Below are 25,837 nucleotides of genomic sequence, written 5' to 3'. Positions count from 1 at the left end.
CCTGTCATTTAGAAAAACTAGCATGGTGCATAGAAGAGAATCTACAGAACCAGAATAAGAGAGTCATGAGTTGGACACGAACACAGGTCATTCTCTCAGTCAGACCTGAGGATTTTTACCAGTGTCCTAGCACGTCTACTTTATATGCTTTGCAGCTTGTGTATGCATTTATGTGTGTGCGTTAGTCATATGGTAAAATGCAAGAAATTCTAATTCCAGAATGTGAGCTTAGTCATTCTTAATTCTTCCAACTTCATGAAGTCCCAAAGCAAAAAGACTTTTGTAGTTCTTAATATAGAGAGATATCTGGGATTGGATGGACATTACCTGACTTTTGAAAGTTAGTATGCGATTGTCCAAAATGCTCAGAACCAGGCAGAGACAGAGACCCACCTAAAGTTTTATTATCAGGGATATCACACCCCACAGTGTCATGCAGTTATGCTCAAAACCATCCCTCCCCATCACCCCATACAGCCTCCTTGAACTGACTCAGTACACTCGGTCTGTCCTTTTTCTCCAGATAAAACGTTCCAGTTGGTGACGTTAAAAGGTATCCCTTTTACTGGCTGCAATTATTAAAAGGAGGAACCATTAGCTCCAGCTGGCCCTGGTCCTCTCCCTTGAGGCTCATTAAGCCCACACTCGAACAGAATCCACGGCCAGCCGCCCCCAACGTTCTGACATGCTCTGATATGCTTGAGCTCCCTAAATGGGCAGGCCCACTCAACTCCTCCACCCTGGACCCACCTACACCTGCTTTGTGCTATATACTGAGGGGAGGATACTTCTATATTAAGACCCATCTAGGATAAGTTAAATAGCCTGCCGATTTCCCCTGAAATACCGTGAGTTATTTTCAAGTCTCCCTACATGGCACTGGGGGAGGCTGGTGAAGAAAAAGGGGTGGGGAGAGTGTTTGACTCATGTTTGAGAATTGTTCTACAATTGAGATTAAAAAAATATATATATTCCTTCTGTATGTGACTTTCATTCAACCACAAAGCTTTTCTTAAGAAAAAAAATAATCCTTAATGTGCTAACAACTGTGCATTACCAAAGTCCTCAATTAAATTGCAAGAGAATTGAGAAAATAGGACTATTAAAATATTTGGGTTATTTAGTGACATTGAATGGGGAGAAAAAAAGACTGTTGTAGCTCCCTCCTGCCTTCTACCCCCTACCCACATTTCTCTCAGTCTCTGTCTCTGTCTCTCTCACTGTCTTACTGTCTCTTAATCACACTGACAGGACAAATAGCTTTGGGAAATGATAGGAGGGTACCTTGGGAACAAGGTACTGCCACGGCTTTAACTGACCACCATATGGACCCTCAGATGGATTTGTCCCCTTTCCTGCTCTACTCCTCCCTTTCAAAGCATTCCAGTTGGAATTATTCAATCCATATGCATTGAGTTCCTACTATGCTCAGAGCACTATGATCTGTAATTTGGGCGGAAGTGGGGCTTAAATAATTGAAAGGCATACTCTCCTTAGAAGAAAACAATTACACATGAAATAAGTAACATGCTAGATTTAACAAGCTATAAATTCTTTAAATGCGGTCTCATATTAAAGGAGAGGAGAACCAAGATTTTTCTTTTGCCTTATATTTGCCAGGCACTGTGCTAGAGGATTTATCTATTTCATTGACTCTTCACATCAAAACCATGTCATAGATACAGCCCATTTTAGTTAGGGAAAGTAAGTCTTGGGAAGGATGAGGAACCCACCCAAGGCTGCACAGATGGTGTGGAAGGAGGGGTTGCCTTCGATAGGACTAGATGAATATGCTGGAATTTTAAAGATTAACAGGAAAGAGAGGGGAGAGCGACCCAGGTTGAGCCTAGAAGCCAGGTCATAAGCAGTGGAAGGCTGTACTGGCAGGGCTCAGGGAACAAAGTCAAAAGTCATCCTATCCACAGCACGATGGACCACCATTATGGGACAAAGTCCTGAGCTTACTGGGAAACACAGGAGAGAAGATCCATTACTCCTGAGGGAAAGAGTCTCATACTCACCACCATCCAACAACTATGAAAATCTAGACCAGCAGATCTTATTGAACTGACCGCCTGGAAAACCACTTTTATTGAACGGAGCTTTGGTGTGGTCACCCCTAATGAGTTCCACCCCAGTGCCTACCTTAAGAATTGCTGTTGTGGGTGAGGGCCTTTGTGATTGCATAATACACGATCTTGTTTAGGACATTCTTTCGGAAATTTTTTCTTTCTGGTTTTAGTATCAGGAGTATGTTGGTATGGCGTGTTTATACGTCATGATCCCTGGGACTGGGGCAGTGAATTCGCTCTCCTCTTTCTGAATCATCTCCAGCAAGCACGGACCGAAGGAGGACCCGCTAGTAACCAAGAGTTGGGACTCTAAGGGATATACATTTGCATCCCCCTTATTACTTGCTCTCGTTTTTCTTTTGTTCACTTTTAATTTAAAATTAATTTAATATTTTAAATTTACTTAATATATTATCTTGGCCAACTACATCTCTATGGGCACCTTAAATCCTTTTCTAGAGCAGGGAAGAGAAGGAGGAAAGGAGGACGTAAGGAGGACAATCAGAGACCACGAAGTCTGAGGACACCATGAAAGGCTAAGGCAGAGCGGACTGCTAATTCTTAAAAATCACAGGGTGATGAATAATGCAGAGCAAAATAAAAGTCAAGAATAGAAACTGAATCAGAGCATCAGAGCTGGTCAATTGCGGGAGCCATGAAGCAAGAAGGGCATTTAGGAGAGGCTCCAGAGAGCACAAGGTCCTGTATGAACCACGAGCAAGGACTGTTTGACCCCGCCCAGATTTCCACGTGTGGCAAGAGAAGAGGGGGGGAAATAAATGTCAGTCTTGTATTGCTTATCATTAATGGTTTGGCAATGCCAGATCGCTAATATTGTCCTTGGATTATGCTTCTGCTTGTGATAGTGTCAGTGATTTTGTTAGCCCTACGGTATTTATATGACCCGGAGGTGCTCAAATTCTTTGACCTTTCATCCCCAAATAACATTAGCTTGAGCCCCTGTCCTCTATGACTGCAGGAAGTCCGGTCTCTATCCGTCTCACCTTCCCAAGCACCTCTAGTGGTCACTAAGAAAAGCTTACTTGTTCATAAATCCTGTTTGTCACATGTCATCTCAGGCGCAGTCCTTGCTCTAGAACATCAAGGCACTAAGACCCTGCTTTCACCTCGCCTCTTTGTAAGTGGAATAGCAGCCCATGCCACACACTGTGCCTCCCGTGTGAGCATAATCATACTCTTCAACTCCCCAAACATGGCTAACACTGGTCTGAATGTGTAATAAATGCCCTTGGGCCAAGGAACATACAACAGAGACTAGCTAACCGATGTCATTACATTGCCACGTCCAGAAACTGGGCTCCACTTCCCACAGACCCAAAGTTCTCCCCTTCTTCAGTGCAAAGCCCACCTCATTTCTTTGCCTCTGTGTCTTCGTCCTCATACGAGGTGCATCATGCCCCCTGTCTGTGACACAAATGGCCCGCCTGGTGCTAAGTAAAACCAAAGGGTACGCCGCCCACCTCGTCCTCTCGTTTGTTCTCTGGTGTGCAACAAAGGAGCAACCAGGCCTGTGTGTCACACGTGCCTGCAATCTGGGCTCTAGGCCTTAGAGGGTAGGTGATGGAGCAAAGCCCACCCGTGCCTTCCACACACACGCAACTTGCAGAGTGCACAGGCTCGAATGCAAGTGTAGAAGGAAGTGTCCTCATGCTGCAGGTAACAGATCACACTCCGGGAAACAGATCTAAATAGCATACTTAACACGTGTGAGGCAGGGTTCCCCACTTATGTCTCCTCGACCACACTGATCACTAAGAAGACCCTCTCAGAACAAGAGGAAGGTGTTCGCAAGCACACTCCGGCCTCCCCACCCAGGAGTGCAGAAACTGCCCCGAGCCCCCAGGTGGCAGTGTCGGGCTCTAACAGCCTTAGGATCCATCCTTCATCTGGCAGTCTATCACCCCTTTATGACTCCTTCATCGTGTCTATTCCTGATTCTGCTTCTAACACTGTTCGAGGCAGCAAAGCATTTTACACACAAGACATGAATATATGGAAATGTCCAAATCTACCTGTAAACTAAGTAATTATCATCATAAGCAGTGCAGTGGTGCTCGTGATGTGTCGTCATTTACGCTTTTTCAGTGCAAACTCGGGCATTTTAGCTTAAGCCTGTGTCTCCGTATATAGTCAGTTGGACATGATAATAAGTAACTGCTTTCTAACCTTCATGACGGTTAGTGACTGAGTAATGGATCAATCCCCGAAAGAGCGAGTCGCTGTCGTTATCCTAAAGACTAAAATAACAATGTGAGTTGAGTTGCCATGAGTCGGGCTTCCAAAGCCTGGACACTGTGAAGGTCCTGATGAAATGGGCCCCATGAAGCTGAGGACTGCAGCCCACATTCGTGATAAGCTCTCACAGCGCAGGAGCGACAGGAGGACCTTTCTGAGCCATCATTTGGCCTCTCTCTTTGACATCTCTTCAACAACAGTAGCACTCAGGTGCCAGTTAAGGACATTTATAAAATTTTTTTTTAATCTTTATTTATTTTTGAGAGAGAGAGAGAGAGACAGACAGAGTGTGACTGGGGGAGGAACAGAGAGAGAGGGAGGCGCAGAATCCGAAGCAGGCTCCCGGCTCTGAGCTGTTGGCACAGAGCATGACGTGGGGCTTGAACCCACGAACCGTGAGATCATGACCTGAGCTGAAGTTGGACGCTCAACCACCTGAGCCACCCAGGCACCCCTGGTCAAGGACGTTTTTCACCAAATAACAACAAGGATCTTTTCATCAAATGTGGTTTGACTGAATAATACTCTCAGTGGCAGAACACGCTAAGATTTATTTTCAGCTCTTGACCACTCGCTCCCCTTGTGGCTCGCCCTCATTTATTGAGTCGTTGCTAAGTGTCAATCTCTGTGATAAACTATTTATGTAACTCTTATCTTTAAGAAAATCCAGGGGCGCCTGGGTGGCTCAGTCGGTTAAGCGTCCGACTTCGGCTCAGGTCATGATCTCACAGTCTGTGAGTTCGAGCCCCGCGTCGGGCCCTGTGCTGACAGCTCAGAGCCTGGAGCCTGTTTCAGATTCTGTGTCTCCCTCTCTCTGACCCTCCCCCGTCATGCTCTGTCTCTCTCTGTCTCAAAAATCAATAAACGTTAAAAAAAATTTTCTTTAAAAAAAAAGGAAATCCTGTGTGTGGGGGGAGGGCATCATTTTCCCGTTTTACAGATGATAACACGAAAGTTTGTAAAGTTTAAATGCCTTGTCTAAGGTCACGTTGAAGTAAGTGGCAAAACTAGAATCCGGATGCACATTTGTCTAGCTCCGAGGCTTTCTCTTTTTTGTATTTCTTTTCTTTCTTTCATTTTTAGAATGTTTATTTATTTTTGAGAGAGAGAGACAGAGAGACAGAGAGACAGAGTGTGAGCAGGGGAGGGTCAGAGAGAGAGGGAGACAGAATCCGAAGCAGGCTCTAGGCTCTGAGCTGTTAGCACAGAGCTCAATGCGGGGCTCAAACTCATGAACTGTGAGATCATGACCTGAGCCCAAGTCAGATGTTCAACCGAATGAGCCACTCAGACACCCCTCATATTTCTTTTCTGAGTATTTCCTACTTGCCTATCAGAGAACAGATGTTAGTAGCCACGTGTATAAATCAGAATGCAATACAGAGAGATATCACACAGTAATTTCAAGAGGGGAAATTTCATATGAAGAAATACTAACTATAACAGGGGACTGGAATAATGCGTTATTGTCTAAGTAAAGAAGCCCTCTTACAACTCAATGATAAGAAAAAACTCATTTTTTAATGGGCGAAGGATTTGAATAGTATTTCACCAAAGAGGATATATGAATGGCTAATAAGTACGTGAAAAGATGCTCAGCATCATTACCATTAGGAAAAAGTAAATTAAAACCACAATGAGATACCACTTCATATCACTTGAATGTTTATAATAAAAAATACCAGACAATATCAAGTGTTGGCAAGGATGTGGAGAAACTGGAACCCTCATACATTGCTGGTGGGACTGTAAAATGGTTCAGCTGCCTTGAAAAACAATGTGGCAGTTTCTTAAAAAGGGGGAAAAAATCCTTACTGTAACACCCAGTGAGTCCACTCCTAGGTATTTACACAAGAGAAAAGGAAACCTATGTGCATACAGACATGGACATGAATGCTCACAGCAGCATGATTCAGAACAGCCAAAATCTTGAAACAACTCAAATGAACTGTGAATAAATAAATAAATGAGATATATACACACAGTAGGCCATTATTTGGCCATCAAAAGGAATAAAGTACTGAAACATGCTTGACATGGATGAACTCTTGAAAACATTATGCTAAGTAAAAGAAGACCACAGGTTGTATGATTCCATTTCTATGAAATTTCCAAAACAGACGAATTCAAAGAGACTCAAAGTAGATTAGTGATTGCCTGGGGCTAAAGGACAGAATGGGGATTGGCTGAAAATGGGCATGAGGGATTGTTAAGGGGTGATGGAAATGTTGATAAAGTTGCATTGTGATTCTGGCTGTACAGCTCTATAAATGCACTAAGAATTATTAAGTTGTATACTTAAAATGGGCAATATAATTTTTTAAAGAAGTAAAAAAAAACCTCTAAAGAATATAGGAAGAGCGGATATGAGGAATTTCTTATATCTACTTCTGGGGCTCAGATAGAGCCCCCAAAGGAGAGCATTCTCCACACCACAGATTCCACACCCCAGTCCTCTCCTCCAGCCACCTGCCTCACTTCCAACTTGAAAGACATCTGAAACAATCAAACATGAGTTCCAACTTCCTACTTCTTTACCCACAACCTCCTTCTCCTTTTTTTTTTCTCTAGACCCAGCAGGTGAACGGTCCCTTTCCCTGATCTTGACGCTGGCCCTGTGCTTTGCACCCCACCTGCACTGTGCTGGGCTCTTCTCCACGCATACTCCACACCCCGTTAAAGTCAGCCCCTCTTTCCCCACTGCAGTCTGCAACATGTCAAAATGCCCATACCTCTTCCACCTGAAGAAAAAGCAAGCACCCGTTCCAATTCTGCAATTTCTCTGAACTACTTTTTATCTCCTTCCTTCCTTCCTTCCTTCCTTCTTCCCTTCATTATCAACTTCTTCTTCTTCTTCTTCTTCTTCTTCTTCTTCTTCTTCTTCTTCTTCTTCTTCTTCTTCTCAAAAGAATAGTTGGCAACCACATTTCCACTCTTCTCCCATTGATGTGTCAACTCACAGCAATAAGGCTCCTGTCTCCATCCCTACAACTATTGTTCCCTGAAAACAAAACAATGACTTCTTTCCAAACTCCCAAATAGATTCTTCCCTTCACACCCCATTTTATATGGCCTCTCTAACCACTCCCTTCTAGAAGTTCTCTTCTCTCTGGGCTTCTGAGACTCCAGCTTCTGACAGTCACCATGCCACTGTGAGGAGAAGTCTCTTCCCAGTCTCCTGCTGACTCTTCCCCTGCCTGGTGCTTCCTAATACTTTAACTTTGGCCTTATTCTCTTCTCAGACTGCATCCCCTCCCTGGGCCATCTCTTCACTCTCATGGCTTCATCATCCACCTCAGAGCTGGTGGCTCTGCAAACCCTATCTTCAGTCCAGGCATCACCACTGAGCCTGGGAGTCAGAGATCCAATTGTTTTCTGCATCTATCTGGTGCTCCCCAAACCTGCCCCTCCTCCAGGCCTCCACTTCTCAGTAAATGTCACCACTATCTTCCTAGTTATTCAGCCAGAAATTTTGGAGACATCCTTGTCTTCTTTCTCTCCCTCACTTCCCATAATCAAATTACTAAACTGTATTGCTTTTACAAGACAGTTCAATAATCTCTTTTTATAACTGACCCCTCCTTTCTATCCTTAGTGACACTGCCTGGCTAAGAAACAGTATCACTTGTGTGTGTGTGTGTGTGTGTGTGTGTGTGTGTGTGTGTGCATGTGCATACGCGTGTGCATGCGTGTGTATGTGTGTGTGCACGTGTGCGTGCGCATGTGTGTTTTCTTTGAAAGCCAGACTTGGAATTATCATCACTGGGCATGAGGACCATGAAGCTGGAACCCCTTTGGTAATGCTGCTCTGGGACCCTCTGTTCTGGGTCAAGGTCTGCCATAGAACAAGAATCATAAGCTCGGTCTAGGGGACCCAGACAGGTCACCCTTAGCAGTAAAGCTGGGGAGATATGTAGGCAGGGGAGGTGTAGGGACAGAAGTGAACTGGAAACACAAGCCCTGTCTGAAGGCAGTGACACTACTCTGCTCAATCCACTGTAATGTGGAAGTGCAGAACTAGTGTTGACAAATACTTTAATTTTCCCCCCATAAGCTAGAAATTCAGATTTTTTTTAATGTTTATTTATTTTTGAGACAGAGAGAGACACAGCATGAGCAGGGAAGGGGCAGAGAGAGAGGGAGACACAGAATGTGAAGCAGGCTCCAGGCTCTGAGCTGTCAGCACAGAGCCCGACGCGGGGCTCGAATTCACGAACTGTGAGATCATGACCTGAGCCGAAGTCAGACGCTTAACTGACTGAGCCACCCAGGCGCCCCTAGAAATTCAGATTTTTATCTAAAATCGTCCCAGTTCAACATTGGAAACAAATTCAAAATATTTTTTATTTTTTTTATTTTTTTTTATTTTAAAAAAAATTTTTTTTTTTTTTAATTTTTTTTTCAACGTTTATTCATTTTTGGGACAGAGAGAGACAGAGCATGAATGGGGGAGGGGCAGAGAGAGAGGGAGACACAGAATCGGAAACAGGCTCCAGGCTCTGAGCCATCAGCCCAGAGCCTGATGCGGGGCTCGAACTCACGGACCGCGAGATCGTGACCTGGCTGAAGTCGGACGCCTAACCGACTGCGCCACCCAGGCGCCCCTCAAAATATTTTTTAAAACATCACACAAACAGAGCATCTCTGCAGGACTGATACGACTTGCTTGTGAGTTCCACCCCAAAAGGGTTTCTGTCTGGGGAGGGCACGGTAGAAACGGGGTCTGGGGAACAGGTTTCCGGCAGTGATTGTGCCCAGTCCCAACCCCAACGGAGAGGGCGAAGCGGGGCTAGCTGCAAGCCCAGGGCGGAGAGGCACGAGCCCACACTAGGGGGATGGGAGCCAAGAGAGCATGCGGTGAGCATCCCCCACATCATAAATCAACCGAACGAGACACAGCCAGAGATCAGGTCTCGGTGGCACCACTGTGCAAAGGGATCCAGTTCAGTCTGAGTGTCTGCCTCCATCGCAAAGTCCACTCACCTACGGACATTTGCCTGCACTCCTCAGTCCCAACCCATCCTCTTGAGGTGCCTGTGGGACCTCGGCATGGTCCATATGGCACCAATGAGGAAGTCTGCCCGCTAGTCCCCTAGCTGCCATAGTCTCACTCCATTACCTTATGCAAATGACAGGCACACAGAGGCTGTTTCTCCATCTGGGTGCCCAAAGGAAAGCCTTCTGGACACCCTGACCTTCCTCTCGGACACGGTGAAAGGAGCAATAAGGAAACATTTGCAAAGCCCCCAGACCCACCTGTTGGCAGACGAAGGAGAGTTGCTATATAAATTATTAAAGAGACCGACCTGAGCCAAAGGGAGTCAGGGAAACTTCATTATTATGCGCGGTGCATGGCTGTCTTTTGAATATTCTGCTTCCTTGGTTTCCAATTTCCTTTTCTTAGTGAATCTTTCTCCCTCATAAATCTTTGCATCGCAATGTTCTGTTCTTTCTTCTTTTGTGTTCTGAACTGGGAGTTCTCGCAACCCCTCCATGGTTAATCCACTCCTCCAAACGTTGCAGGCTCCGAGCGGCACTGTGCATGGTTATTGCTCTTGAAGGCAGGTGACACCCTTCTGCCTCCACTCTCCGTAGCGCCTGCTGCCCTGAAGGACAGGTTCTGGAGGGAAGGCAGGGGAGGGGGCGTTAAGGAGAGCCAGGCAGGCAGGGAATGCTCCCACCACTCTCTCCTCCTCTCCAAGCTGGCCAAGGAAACACTCCCCAACCATTCTCTAGAACAAACAAAGCGAGCACCAGGGCCTTTTTGTGAATCTGACAGCCGGTGATCATAGAAGGAAGACTTCCAATGCCCCCAGGGATGGCACCTGGCCCAGAATTAGCATCAAGTGCCCTCTAGTGGGAATCAGAGGCACCCTTTCTAAGAGGCAAATGCTCGTGTCCTGTCCAAATCGGACATCAGCATTAGTGGTAGCATACGATGGGGAGGAAATCGCAATTGGTATCTTCATCACTAAAAACCAGAGAGAAAGGCTTCCTTTGGTATCAAGAGGAATCTGACATATGAGCAAATGTGTGCCACTCTAATTAGGCCCCATTTCTCTGGCAGAGACCGTACATACACAAGTGAGGGACCAGCAGTGATCTCGGGGTGGCACGTGAGCGTGTGGTAGGCACACAGGCATGAACATGTTTCCCCTTTGCCCTCGTGTTTGAAACGTGTTGAGGCAGACACAGCTGTTTAAACCGGCATCCCTGTTAATCTCTGTGTTCCCAGTGCCTAATGGTTACGTGACTGAACTGAATTTAAATTGCTGTAAGCTTGTTAATTGCAAAGGAACAGAAAAATTTCAGGGGGATGGTGGTTGGGAGCTGCATTTCTACCACTCTGCCTGCCGATACACACCCCCCACTCTGCATAGCTCCTGCCAGATAGTCAAAAGAACAGGGTTGGTGTTGGGCTTAACTGTTTATGCCTGGAGGGTCACATGGTATAATGAAAAATCTTGGGTTCTGGACTCAGATGTGACTTCAGTTCAATGGGAGTTACTCCACTTACTAATTGTGGGAACTGCACAAGTTTGTAAAGCTTTCTGCCCATCAGTGCCTTCATCTTTAAAATGAAAATACTGGGGCGCCTGGGTGGCTCAGTCAGTTGGGCGTCCGACTTCGGCTCAGGTCATGATCTCGCGGTCCGTGAGTTCGAGCCCCGCGTCGGGCTCTGTGCTGACAGCTCAGAGCCTGGAGCCTGTTTCAGATTCTGTGTCTCCCTCTCTCTGACCCTCCCCCGTTCATGCTCTGTCTCTCTCTGTCTCAAAAATAAATAAACGTTAAAAAAAAAATTAAAAAAATAAAAATAAAACGAAAATACTAAGACCTGTTTCAGAATCTATATATTTTATTTAGCCTAATGCAAACTATTCAAACCATGTATAGACACGTATTTAATGACATGGAAACTTTATGATATATTAAGTAAAAAAAGAGAAGGTTATGGAACAGGTGTAGAACACCTACAGGTATAGAATATTCTACAGGTGTAGAATATCACCGTTTGTAAAGTGAAATAACACTACTGTCTGGGTGTCCCCAGGTTTTCTTGTGTTTTGGGCCCACTGCTACCACACACGCACAGCACCGTGACAGAAACGAGGGGACCTACTGGGTCCAGGGTGCCTGTCCACTGGTGTAGTCTCTGCCTGGACAGTTCTTTTCAAGGCCACAGCTTCTGTGATTTGTCTCTAATTACTCCCCAGGGTGGAATCTCTGCACATTTACCATCACACCTATTCCTTTTTCCCCACAAAAGCATCCTGAGAGTTAGCATTCCACGTCTAAGAATAAAGTACACTGGTAAGCTGATGAGAAGAGCTGCTTTGCACTTTTGGGTTTTATACACATTTGGGCAAAAGAGAACTAATCTAATCGAAGATTCAGGAGACTCTTCACTGTCACAAATGACTAACCAGTAATTATCTCATCTATGAAATGATAGGGAAAAGGCACTGAAAGGGGCACCCCAATGCCCTGTTGTACTCTGTTGATAATAGTAAAAGCTGGTTCAAATCTTTGGAAAACTATCCGATAAGAGCCTTTAAAATGGCACACCTTTAACCCAGTAATTCTGGGACTGGAGCCTAAGAAAATAATTTAGAACACATAAAAACTCATGCACGAGAACATGCATGGTAGCATTATTTATGCTGGTAAAAAACTTAAAAAAAAAAAAAAGAATAAACAACAATAATCATTCAAGGCATAAGTAAATAATGACCCACCCAAATGTTAGAATAGTTACCCAACGCTGTGAGAAATGGTTTCCAAAGATGGCGGACAACATTACGAGTGATTTTTTTTTTTCTTTCTGTTGAAATATTTACTTCATTCTACAAGAAGTGAGGACTAGGACACTTTTTTACACACTTCACAAAAATAAACTCAAAATGGATAAAGGACCTGAATGTGAGACAGGAAACCATCAAAACCCTAGAGGAGGAAGCAGGAAAAAACCTCTCTGACCCCAGCCACAGCAATTTCTTACTTGACACATCTCCAAAGGCAAGGGAATTAAAAGCAAAAATGAACTATTGGGACCTCATGATGATAAAAAGCTTCTGCATTGCAAAGGAAACAACCAACAAAACTAAAAGACAACCAATGGAATGGGAAAAGATATTTGCAAATGACAGATCAGACAAAGTGCTAGTATCCAAAATCTATAAAGAACTCACCAAACTCCACACCCCAAAAACAAATAATCCAGTGAAGAAATGGGCAGAAAGCATGAATAGACACTTCTCTAAAGAAAACATCCAGATGGCCAACAGGCACATGAAAAGATGCTCAACGTCACTCCTCATCAGGGAAATACAAATCAAAACCACACTGAGATATCACCTCATGCCAGTCAGAGTGGCCAAAATGAACAAATCAGGAGACTATAGATGCTGGAGAGGATGTGGAGAAACGGGAATCCGCTTGCACTGTTGGTAGGAATGCAAACTGGTGCCGCCACTCTGGAAAACACTGTGGAGGTTCCTCAAAAAATTAAAAATAGACCTACCCTATGACCCAGCAATAGCACTGCTAGGAATTTACCCAAGGGATACAGGAGTGCTGATGCATAGGGGCACTTGTACCCCAATGTTTATAGCAGCACTTTCAACAATAGCCAAATTATGGAAAGAGCTTAAATGTCCATCAACTGGTGAATGGATAAAGAAATTGTGGTTTATAGACACAATGGAATACTATTTGGCAATGAGAAAGAATGAAATATGGCCTTTTGTAGCAACGTGAATGGAAATGGAGAGAGTTATGCTAAGTGAAGTAAGCCATACAGAGAAAGACGGATACCATATGTTTTCACTCTTATGTGGATCCTGAGAAACTTAACAGAAGACCACAGGGGAGGGGAAGGCAAAAAAAAAAAAAAGAAATAAAAGTTAGAGAGGGAGGGAGGCAAACCATAAGAGACTCTTAAAAACTGAGAATAAACTGAGGGTTGATGGGGGGGTGTGAGGGAGGGGAAAGCGGGTGATGGGCATTGAGCAGGGCACCTGTTGGGATGAGCACTGGGTGTTGTATGGAAACCAATTTGACAATAAATTTCATATTAAAAAAATTTTTTTAATCTGAAAATTTCAAAAAAAAAAAAAAGAAGTGAGGATAATTTTGAATTTGGAAAAAATAACTTTCATTATTTAAAAAAAAAAAAAAAAAGAGTCCAGATTAGATCATCATTAGGGTCACTGGTCACAGGTTGGGTTCTTCAGAAGCAGATGCCGAGCTGGATTTCAGGTAGAAGATGTTGGTCAAGGATCGATACTTGGGCAAGGAAGGGAGTGGAAGGAGAATGAATCAGAGGAGGCAGTAAAGACCTGAAGAGGCTTTACCACCCCACTAGAGCACTTTAGAGCAAGCACTGCCCACATGAGTGTCCCACATTGGGTCAAAATGGCCTGACCTTTCTCAGTCACCAAATGCAGGCTGCACGCAGAAGGGCACGACCTCAGGTGAAGAGTGGCCTCTGTAGCTGAGGCAGAATCAGACGGATTTAACAGCTAGAGGCTCCTCTTGATTACACCCCTTGCAGTTGGGCAGTAAGTCTTTCCTGGAAGGGAGATCTAGGTGCCTTCCACAACCATGCCTTCCCTCCTCGATCCCGGTTCTTAGGCTCCTGCATCACATGCTTAGTTACTACACAAACAATAACAAAACAATCTTACATAGCACGTTTACCATGTTCTCACATATGGCACGCTTCCCTAATTCATAGGATGGAACCAAGAGGACTGTGAGGGATGTCTTTTAAAAGCACTACACAGGGGCGCCTGGGTGGCGCAGTCGGTTAAGCGTCCGACTTCAGCCAGGTCACGATCTCGCGGTCCGTGAGTTCGAGCCCCGCATCGGGCTCTGGGCTGATGGCTCAGAGCCTGGAGCCTGTTTCCGATTCTGTGTCTCCCTCTCTCTCTGCCCCTCCCCCGTTCATGCTCTGTCTGTCTCTGTCCCAAAAATAAATAAACGTTGAAAAAAAAAATTTAAAAGCACTACACAGCTTTTTCATGACATTTGCTTTCCCCACTTCAGTAAGGCCATTTCATCTAAGATTGGTTCAAATTGTGAAACAGGGAACTTAAGCGCTTCCTCTTCTCAATGCAATTCTCTCCCCTGTTAGCAACTCTTTTCCTTGTTCCTGTCAGACAGCTGTTGCTCTAATATTGGCAAAAATCCCTGCGCTCATGGTAACATCTTACCCCAGCCTCTCCTTCAGGTAACTCCGTCTCTCTTTTCTACAACTGGCTAAGCCTGGAAAATGACCGACACACTTAATGCAAACAGGTTCTAATGACTAAGTACAATGCACTGTTCTGCCAAACACAGTTGTGTTTCAAAAGTGGTGCCCACATGTAACAACAGAAGCACAGGCAACAAAAGAAAAAAAATAAATTGGATTTCACCCAAATTCAAGACTTTTGTGTATCAAAGGACATTATCAATGGAGCGAAAAGATAACCCACAGAATAGGAGAAAATATTTGCAAATCATATATCTAATAAGGTACTGACATATATATAAGGAACTCCCCAAAACAAACAAAAAAAAAGCCAAACAAAACTCAAAAATGAACTTTTTGGGGCACCTGGGTGGCTCAGTCAGTTGAGCGTCCGACTTTGGCTTGGGTTGTGATCTCACGGTTCGTGAGTTCGAGCCCCTCACCAGGCTCTCTGCTGTCAGCCTGTCAGCGCAGAGCCCACTTGGGATTCTCTGTCCCCCTCTCTCTGCCCTCTCCCCTGCTTGCGCTCTCTCAAAAATAAATAAACATTTTTAAAAATGAACTTTTTGATTAGAGATTTCTCCCCAGAGTATACACAAATGGCTAATAAGCAACTGAAAAGATGCTCAGCATCACTAGTCATTGGGGGAAATGCAAACCAAAACCACAATGAAATACCACTTCATGCTCATTAGGATGGTTATTATAAATAAACAAAAACAAAATGAAAAACAGAAAATAAGCATTCGCAACAACGTGAAGGAATTGGATCACTTACGCATTGCTGGTGGGAATGTAAAATGATGTAGCTGCTGTGGAAAATATGGCAGTTCCTCAAAAAAGTTAAACATAGAGTTATCATAAGAGTCAGCAGTTCCACGTCTGGGGACCTACCCAAAAGAACTGAAAGGGACTTGAATGGACATTGGTGCACCCATATTTGTAGCAGCATCATTAACAATAGCCAAAAAATGGAAATAACCCAAATGTTGGATGAAGTGGTACGTACATACCATGGAATATTATTCGGCCTTAAAAAGGAAGGGAATTCTGATATGTGCTACAATGTGGATTAACCTTGAGGACATCACGCTAGGTGAAAAAGCCAGACACAAAAGGCTACATATTATATGATCCCATTGATACGAAATGTCTATAATTGGTTAATCCACAGAGGAAGTAGATTAGTGGTTGCCAGGGGCTGGGGGAACGGAGGAATGGAGAGTGACTGATAATGAGTCTGAAGTTCCCTTTGGGGGTAATGAATAGGTTCAGGAATTAGACTGTAGGGATGGTTGTACAGCTTTGCGAACATACTAAAAACCCCTGAATTTTATATTTTAAAAGGGTGAATTTTATGATATGTAAATTATAGCTCAATTTTAAAATTTGTTCAGATAGTTCCAACTTCATGAAGACCTCCCTGAGCCTTCTGGTTAGGGTTAACCACTCCCTCTCGTGCACAGGCTTTAGATCACATCTTTATTGAGTCATGTCATTTTTTGTAATATCCCAGTCCCTGAGCTCCACCTAGACAGGACTGCATCTTGTCTATGCCTGTATTTTCTACCGGGCACACTGCTTGAAACTCAGCACACAGTCAATAAACACGGGTTGAACTGAAGATATTACCTACTTTCCAAGACTTTATAATACACAGCAATATTGAGCAATCCATTTGTTGGATACGATAAATATTATCCACACATTATGTGTAAGACTTCAGTGATATAAAAATGAAAGATGCATGGTCTCTACCTTTGAGGAACTACAAATTTTTGGTGGAAATAAGCATACTTAAATACAGGCATACCTCAATTTATTGCGCTTCACAGATACTGTTTTGTTTTGTTTTGTTTTTTTTTCTTTTACAAATTAAAGGTTTGTGGCAATCCTGCATCAAACAAGTCTGTCGGTGTCATTTTCCCAACAGCATTTGCTTTGTTTCTCTGCATTACGTTTTGGTAATCTTTGCAGTATTTTACACTTTTTCATTATTGTTATATTTGTCGGTCGGCGATTTTTGATGTTACTACTGTAATTGTTTTGGGGCACCATTGGCAAACTTAATCTATAAATGTTGTGTGTGTTCTGAATGCTCCAGCCACCGAGCATTCTCATGTCTTTGTCCCTCTTCTCAGGCCTCATTATTCCCTGAGGCACAATACTATTAGGCCAATTAATAACCGTACAATGGTCTGTAAGTATTCAAGGGAAAGGAAGAATCACGTCTCTCACTTTAAATCAAAAGCTAGAATGATGAAGCTTCATGAAGAAGGCGTGTTGAAAGCCAGAGCCTGAGCCAGAGCAAGGCCCTCATTCTCTTCAATTCTATGAAGGCCAAGCAAGGTGAGAAAGTTGAAGAAGAAGAGTTTGAAGCTAGGAGAGGTTGGTTCGTAAGGTTTAAGGACAGGAGCCGTCTCTGTAACCTAAAAGTGCAGGAGGAAGCAGCAGGTGCTGATGCAGAAGCTGCAGGAAGGTATCCAGAAGATCCAGCTAAGACAATTAACAAAGGTGGCTACACTAAACAACAGGTTTTCAATGTAGACAAACAGCCTTATATTACAAGAAGATGCCATTTAGGACTTTGATGATTACAGCAGGAGAAGGCACTGCCTGACTTCAAAGCCTCAAAGGACAGGCTGACTCTTGTTAGAGGTTAATACAGCTGGTGACTCAAAATTGAAGCCTATGCTCAGTTACCATTATGAAAATCTTAGGGCCCTTAAGAACTATGGTAAATCTACTCTGCTTATGCTCTAAACGGAAATGGAAAAACAAAGCCTGGATGACCGCACATCTGTTTACAACATGATTTACTGAATATTTTAAGCCCACTGTTGAGACCTGCTGCTCAGAAAAAAAAGATTCCTCTGAAAATATTATTGCTCATTGACAATGCACCTGGGTGCCCAAGAGCTTCAATGGAGATGTACAACAAGATTCATGTTGCTTTCATGTCTGCTAACACAACATCCATTCCACAGCTCATGGGTCAAGGGGTCATTTCAACTTTTGAGTCTATTTAAGAAATACATTTCATAAGGCTGTAGCTGCCATAGACAGTGATTCCTCTGATGGAGCTGGCCAAAGTAAATGGAAAACCTGGAAAGGATTTGCCATCCTAATACCATTAAGAACATACATGACTCATGGTAAGAGGTCAAAATGTCAACATTAACAGGAGTTTGGAAGAAGTTGAATCCACCTCTCATGGACGACTTTGAGTGGTTCCAGACTTCAGTGGAGACAGTAACCACAGATGTGGTAGAAATAGCAAGAGAATTAGAAGTGGAGCCTGAAGGTGGGACTGAATGGCTGCCATCTCATGATCAAACTTGAATAGAGGAGGAGCGGCTCCTGATGGATGAACAAAGACAGCGGTTTCCTGAGATGGAATCTACTCCTGGTGAAGATGCTGTGAAGCTTGTTGAAATGACAACAAAGGATTCAGGACATTACCTAATATTACATACACTCAGTAAAGCAGCAGCAGGGTTTGAGAGGATTGGTTCCATTCTGAGAGAAGTCCTACTATGGGTAAAATGCTATTAAACTTTATTTTTAATGTTTAGGTATTTATTTTGAGAGAGAGAGAGAGAGTGCGTGCACGGTGGGGCGTGGGGGGAGAGGGAGAGAGAAAATCCCAAGCAGGCTCCACACTGTCAGCGCAGAGCCTGAGGTGGGGCTCGATCTCACAAACCATGAGATCATGACCTGAGCTGAGGTCAAGAGTCGGACACTTAATCAACTGAGCCACCCAGCCTCCCCTAAAATGCTCTTAAACAGCACATGCTACAGGGAAATTGTTTGTGAAAGGAAGAGCCAATTGACATAGAAACTTCACTGCTGTCTTAGCGTAAGAAATTGTGCAACGACCCAACCTTTGGCAACCACCATCCTGCACCCCTGATTGGTCAGCAGCCAACTGACCACATTGAGGCAGGACCCTCTACCAGCAAAAAAGGATTATGACTTGCCGAAAGCACAGTTGGTGGTTAGCATTTTTTAGTGATAAAGTGTTTTTTAATTAAGGTATATGCATTTTTAAGATATAACACTACCGCACGCTTAATATACCACAGCACAGTGGCAACGTCACTTTTGTACGCACTAGGAAACCAAAAAATTCATTTGGCTCACTATTTTGCAGGGAGGTCTGGAACTGAGCTCACAATGTCTCTGAAGTATACCTCGACACAAGGTAGAAAATAAGCGCCACGTGAATGGCATGACAATCCATAGCTAGCAGTTCAGTGAAGTAAAAAATGACTACCTTGGGGGTGATGAAGAAGATTTTGTTGACGTAGAGGCATGAAAGTGAACTTTAGGGTTGTAACAAGATGAGAAAATGAAAGCTTCCGCTGAGGCACATTCCAGAGCTGTGTGTTGGACCAAACTGCAAACACTTTCAAAGTAGGTGGTAAAAAGTGGGGGAAGAGAGGCAGGTAACTCTTAAATTGTCACCTACATTGATGGCATAAAGGGACGTTGAACTGGAGAGAGGAAGCATTTTGAACAATTCTTTGGAGAGAGAACTACTGAGTGTGAAGAATTCTACCCTCCTCCCCAAGGGTGAAGGAGGAGAGAGAGGGAGATATGCTACTTACCTCAAATCACAGCGCAGGACTTTGAGGGAACCACCTGCAGAGCTTAATGTGTGTCTCTGGCAGTTTGAGGCACCCAGGACTGCCACCTGGCATGCACTTGAGACATGCAAATCTAGAGGGCTGAGGTGTGGGGAGGCAGCCACACTCCCAGAGGCCACCTGGGCAAACAGTGCTTCCTTCCAAGGGACCAGAGGAGGTCCCCGAGGGAAAGGGAGTCAGTCTGCTCAAAATGACCTCCCGCAGGGGTGGGGGCCTTAGCAGAAGCAAGCTGGATGGGGGACTGCTGTGCCATACCTCAGGGTGAAGTGTGGGGAAAGGGAAGGTCTCTGGGGAACCCACGAAAAAGTCCCTAAAAGAGCAATCAACTTTAACCAGCTGCAAGGTCCAGACAGCACCGGTTCGATCATTTCCACAGTACTTATCAACAAGGGTTGTGCTAATTTCCCTTCCTAATTCCTCTTTACTAATGTCCCTCCCCAAACTCCAGACCCTGAAGGGGTCAGAAATAGGTTGATACAGTGGAAGAAGAGAAGAAGGAACATTCGAGGAGGAAAGAGAAGCCAAGAATGCTTCTCTTCCTCACCTTCAAATGTCAAACTTCTAGCCTACGGTCAGCCCAAGCGTGAGGGGGGGAGAAACTTCAAGGTTCAAGTTCTAATTCTTCTCTTGGACTGCCATTTTAATTCCTGATCGCCACTTTATTTTGTGACTTAAAAAGTGACTGAGTGCTTTTATTACTTCTGCCTGTGTCTCCTCTAAGGGCAAGGAAGAGACAGCCCCTTGGTGAGATGTAAAGAGACAGTTGGGGGTCAAAAATGAATTTGCCTTAAGATTCCATTCTACCAGTTGTGCTTGTTCAATGGAAGTATTACAGGCAGAGAAACAGGAAAAGGAGCCTCCAGCAAGATTATGGAGGTAGCCAGATCCAAGTTTTATTTGGCAAAGGAGACATAGATAAATACATCTATCCCAGGAGAAGGGACAGCGTGAGGGAGGCTGTAAATATGGACAGGGAGCTGACTGGAAGGGCCTCCAGTGCCAAGCTAAAGAGTCATTTAAATACTAAAGTAAAATGTCAGTGTATTTGGTATTTATTTCACATAATGTATTTTAAGTACTTGAGATCAGTAAAACAAAGTATTTAATACATTACAAATACAAAAATTGATAATCGTAAGTAAAATGTAAATATAATGAATATATATTAAATATACTCTAATATAAAGATAAAATGTTGCTTAAGCACTACATAAAGTTTAATTGAGATTTAAAAATGAATTGAAATTGACAACAACAAAATGAAATAAAATTATGATCTTTTTTAAAAAGTGATCTTGGGGGCGCCTGGGTGGCGCAGTCGGTTAAGCGTCCGACTTCAGCCAGGTCACGATCTCACGGTCCATGAGTTCGAGCCCCACGTCAGGCTCTGGGCTGATGGCTCAGAGCCTGGAGCCTGTTTCCGATTCTGTGTCTCCCTCTCTCTCTGCCCCTCCCCCGTTCATGCTCTGTCTCTCTCTGTCCCAAAAATAAATAAACGTTGAAAAAAAAAAAATTTAAAAAGTGATCTTGGTCTTTCAATGATGTCATCATTGAGTTATGAAAAACTTTCCAGTTGCTGAAAGTTTCTTTCTGAATCTACACTGGTTAAGGGAATAATGAGATAATTGTAAGCTGTTCTCAAATATTTTTCTCTAGCCTATGATCTTCAAACAATCCTATCTCTTGGGAGATAACTTTGAGGAAATTTGGAGGGGGGCAATGTTTTGTTTCTCTGCAGAAACAACAATTTTTTATTAAAAAAATTTTAATGTTTATTTATTTTTGAGAGAGAGAGAGAGAGAGAGAGAGAGAGAGAGAGAGAGAGACAGAGAGACAGAGCATGAGCATGGGAGGGGCAGAGAGAGGGAGACACAGAATCTGAAGCAGGCTCCAGGCTCTGTCAGCACAGAGCCTGATGTGGGGCTTGAACCCTCGAACCCTGAGATCATGATCTGAGCCAAAGTCGGACACTCAACCAACTGAGCCATCCAGGCACCCCTAACAATTTTTTTATTGGTTACAAGCTACAAGCCATATATATATGTACATATATATATATATGTACATATATGTATATGTATATATGCATGTGTGTGTGTGTATCTTCCAAAAAAGTATTTCTCATTTGTTTTCATCTTCCTATTTTATCTTACCTAAGTAGAGATGTTAATGCAGATACCATATTAATGCCAATAGTGTCTGTTCATATTCCATTTGCTGGAAAGTCTTTGTAATAGATTAGAATCATTTCTGCATTAGAAGCTTTCCTTTGGTGGTTGCTATTTTCTTCTTTTGCTTGAAGTTTATGGAAGTATAGAAGACAGCTTTCTCAACAAGCTCACCTATAGTCAAAGTCTTTCAAAAATTTTTTTTACATTTATTTGTTTTTGAGAAACAGAGTGAGACAAAGCGTGAGCAGGGGAGGGGCAGAGAGAGATGGAGACACAGAATCTGAAGCAGGCTCCAGGCTCTGAGCAAGCGGTCAGCACCGAGCCTGATGCGGGGCTCAAACCCACAAACTGTGAGATGACGACCTGAGCCAAAGTCGGACGCTCAACCGACTGAGCCACCCAGGTGCCCCACCTATATAGTCCAAGTCTTAATGAAGCATGTCTGTGGTATGTCAAGACATAAATAATTGAGGTTTTTTTTTTAAACTCCTAAATTAACAGTATGACACCAACAGAAATACCAGTATTCCAGGTATAAAGCAGCACGGAATACCAGACTGGTGGGCCACTGAACGCTGATACCAAGAATCATCCTGTGGGCAAAGGGGAGCCAATACAAGTGTTTACACAAGGAAATGACAGAGGTACAGAGGCAGAGGTAGACATACCTAATTGGAGTTCTAAGAGCTGCAGGAGAGGATTAAGCCCACGTCCCTCTGCTGAAAGGTGAGCAACTTCGCCGTGAGCCCCTGACAAGGCGCACAGGGGGTTGATTAACAGGACGAAAGACGGGAGAAAGGTGTGGAAGACATCTGCTGTGTCCCCTCATCATCCATTGTCCCTTTGCTGCTGAGAACAGTTCTCTGAGTCTCCTTTGAAGAGCTGCTTTCACCCCTCTGCTCGTTTGCTTTGGGTGGGTTTCACTTACTTCCCCATCAAGTCCAGGGATGGTCAGAAATGATTTGTTCAGAAATTAAGCATGTGTCCCGAATCTGGCAAGTGATTCTGAGGCCCAGGATCTCTGTTTGCATGAAGGGAAAAAAAGCTCATTGTTTCCAGCTAAGCTGAATGGGGAAGAGCGACGGCCACGGTGCAAACCAGGGGCAGCCTAGCAGTCACCAGACAGTTTGAAGTTACACAGTTTGAGGCTCAAAGCAACAGAGAGAGAGAAATGAAGCTGGAGGCCGCAAAAGAAGCCAGAAACCATCTGTATGTCCTCTTTGGAAAAACATCCATTCAGGGCTTCTGCCCATTTCTTTTCATTAGAAACCAATGTTATCAGTGCTTCTAGCCAGCTAAGCCTGAGGCAGTTCTGAAGTTTTCCATAATGTGGGCTAATCAATTCCTCTCTTTTCTTTCCTCCTGTTAACCCAGCTTGAATCAAGTTTTCTGCCACTTGTGACCCAACAAGTGCTAAATGATATTCAAGAAAATAATCGAGGAAGCCATCAATCACTGAGGTGATAACAGGAAGAGAGAGACTTACTGGTGAGAAGTTCTGAAGGAAAACCAACGTTTTAATCTCACATGTTGGAGGGATACCACACATGCGATATAGCACACAAATTACTAACCCCTTCCCCAGCATAAGTTTAGCAGTATCTATCTGGGGCTCATATTATAGGTCCAGATGTTACACGGGCAGGGGCTCTAATTCAAACTACCCAGCAATCCAATTATAATTATGTACTTATGTTATATCTTTATAATTAATATGATAATACATAAGTAACATTATTATTTTTATTATTATTACTATTGATGGGTTTTCTCTTTCCCAAACTTATTGGGGAAAAGAGAAAACCCATCACTGGGGGAAATAATTTGTTGGAGGTGAAACTATCAATCTTACCTGCCTCAATGTGTGTCTTTACCTCCTTCTTCCCTATCTTGCTGGAAGAGGTGACCCTTAATGAAAGACATAACCTTTCTGTGGATGGCTGATCTTAATTGGAGAGGTGGGACTTCTCCTGTCCAAGGTGGATCCTTCCTCCTTTCTTTATCATACCTTCTCCCACCTCCTTATGGGCTTTGTCCTATCAATGATTCCTTTTTGTCTTGCTTCCTCTCTACTGGCAATTTTCTCCCATTTTTATAAAAAATCCCCCTGTACTAAAATAATGCCGTCCTAGACTATCAGTAGTTCTGAAAGTGTGATCTGAAGAGCTCCTATATCAGAATCACCTGGGGGTACTTGTCTAAAACTAAAATTACTAAAATTGCAGAGTCCTGGACCCCACCCTGATCTGTAAGACTCACTGGTGCCCTGGAACCTGCACTGTGACAAACCCTCCAGGTGATTCCAATGCACCAGGCAATGGTGCACTACCCTCTCTTGTGTGTACTGTGAATATTTCACTTTCCCATGATCCTCAAATCTTCAAAAGCATCAAGCCTGGCTCCCCTCCCATACACATACTGATTTTGCAGAAAAAAGAAACCATTAAAGGAAAAAAAAACAAAACCCTCTAATTCCCATATTATAAATGTTAACTCCATTCATGGGGTGCCTGAGTGGTTCAGTCAGTTAAGCGTCTTACTTTGGCTCAGGTCATGATCTCACGGTTCATGAGTTCGAGCCCCGTGTTGGGCTCTGTGCTGACAGCGCGGAGCCTGGAGCTACGAGCTCTGTGTCTCTCTCTGTTTGCCCCTCCCCTGCTCAGGCTCTGTCTCTCTTTCTCTCTCAAAAATAAACATTAAAAAAAGAAAAAAAAGAAACATAACTCCACTCACACACACCTACCCTTTCTACTTTTCCTCCTGTCAACATGGAAAATATGTACTTTCTCCTTCTGAGGCTAATTATGACATCTGAGTTCATTTGTCCCCTTTTCCTACCCTCCTAAGCGCTCCACTCGATCTACTATCCTGTCTCTTATATTTTTAACCTCTCCGAATCCACAGCCTTCTTTTTATCAACATTTAAACATATATACAATTGACCCTCAGACAACACGGGGTTAGAAGTGCTGACCTCTCCCTCCCGGCGCCCGAAGTCAAAAGTCCACCTATAACTTTTGACTCCCCAAACACTTAACTACTAACAGCCTACTGTCGACCAGGAGTGTTACTGGTAACACAAGCAGTTAACACGCAGTTTGTACGTTACGTGTATTAGGTACCGTAGGCTTACAATCAAGCAAACTAGTAAAAAGAAAATGTTATTAAGAAAAACATACAGGAGAGGGGCACCTGGGTGGCTCAGTTGGTTAAGCAGGCGACTTCAGCTCAGGTCATGATCTCACAGTTCGTGAGTTGGAGCCCCATATGGGGCTCTCTGCTGTAAGCTCTGAGCCCACTTGGGATCCTTTGTCTCCCTCTCTCTCTGCCCCTCCCCCACATGCATGCACTTTTGTCTCTCTCCAAATAAATAAATAAACATTAAAAAAATCATAAGGGAGAGAAAACACACCTACAGTATGTACTGTAATTACTGAAAAAACATCCATGTGTAAGCGTACACGCCCTGCTCACACCTGTGTTGTTCAAGGGTCAACTGTGCAAACATCTCCCATCATCAAGACGATTCTCCCTTAACTCCATGAACCAAACACCTCCAGCTACTGTACTCATTCACCTCCTCTTGTCGGCTAAACTTCTTCAAGATGTCTACACTTACTGCCCACTTGCTGCCCACTTCTGTTTAATTCCCACCCCGCTATTTTCCTGAAACTTCTCTCACTAAAATGACCCCAAATTACTTTGTCGTTAAATCCAGCAGACACTCAGTCTGCACGTTATCGGACCTTTCAGTTCCATTTGACACTGTCGTCCATTCCCCTCTTGGAACCTTGGCTTCCTTGATATCTCACTCTCTTCTTCCTATCTCTGTGCTGCTCCTTCCCACTTTCCTTCTCAGGCTTCTCTCCCTCTGCCCTTCCCTTAAATGGCGGGCTCCTAGAGTCCTGTCCTAGCCCCCTTTTTTTTGCTTGCCCCACTCTATCCACTCGCCCCATGAATCTTACCCAGGCCTATTGTTTCAGCTAATAACTAGGTGCAGAAGAACCTCATGTATACATTCCCATCTGAGCTCCAGACCCACACAACCAATTATCTAGAAGGCATTTCTACTTAGATGCCTCACGGGTACCTCACATCAGATATATTCAAAATTACCTTGGCAACTTCCGCTCGACCCCCTTCCAGGTAAAAAGGCATTCTCGTGGAGCTGCCCAAGTCAGGAATTTACCAGTGATCCTTGACTCCTTCCTCCCTCTCCCTCCCATTAACTCCCTCCTAAATGTTTCACACTCGGAACAGCCTTTCCCCAATCTTGCTCCCTTCCCATCCAGGGTGATACCCTGGAAGAAAAGGCCACAGTTATACTGACCAAATATTTGCTGTAGTTAATTTAAAAGTAGGCTCCAAGCTTCCTGTCAACCCAGTAAAAATGAAGGAAAAGTAATCTTCATAGTTTGTAATCCTCGTTCTAAGGCTAACACGTTACTCTAAAAG

At 43.8% G+C, this 25,837-nt stretch overlaps 1 long non-coding RNA gene across 11 annotated transcripts in view; it reads right to left on the bottom strand.

The window, feature by feature from the left end:
- LOC123598589 overlaps positions 1 to 25,837 on the bottom strand; it is a 100,337-nt gene that overhangs the window by 72,476 nt on the left and 2,024 nt on the right. Inside the window, exons 2-3 of one of the 11 annotated variants that reach the window (XR_006712715.1) lie at positions 22,051 to 22,403; positions 9,650 to 9,948 (exon numbers count right to left, since the gene is read on the bottom strand). The exons of 9 other annotated variants lie outside the window; for them this stretch is intronic. This is a non-coding gene — a long non-coding RNA (uncharacterized LOC123598589). Of the gene's footprint in view, positions 1 to 9,649; positions 9,949 to 22,050; positions 22,404 to 25,837 lie in introns of those variants that run through there. One more of the 11 variants, XR_006712709.1, reaches the window with a different exon arrangement.

The sequence above is a fragment of the Leopardus geoffroyi genome, chromosome C1, assembly GCF_018350155.1.
Source record: "Leopardus geoffroyi isolate Oge1 chromosome C1, O.geoffroyi_Oge1_pat1.0, whole genome shotgun sequence".
NCBI classification, from domain to species: Eukaryota; Metazoa; Chordata; class Mammalia; order Carnivora; family Felidae; genus Leopardus; species Leopardus geoffroyi.
This window is presented reverse-complemented; position numbering and strand designations above follow the sequence as displayed.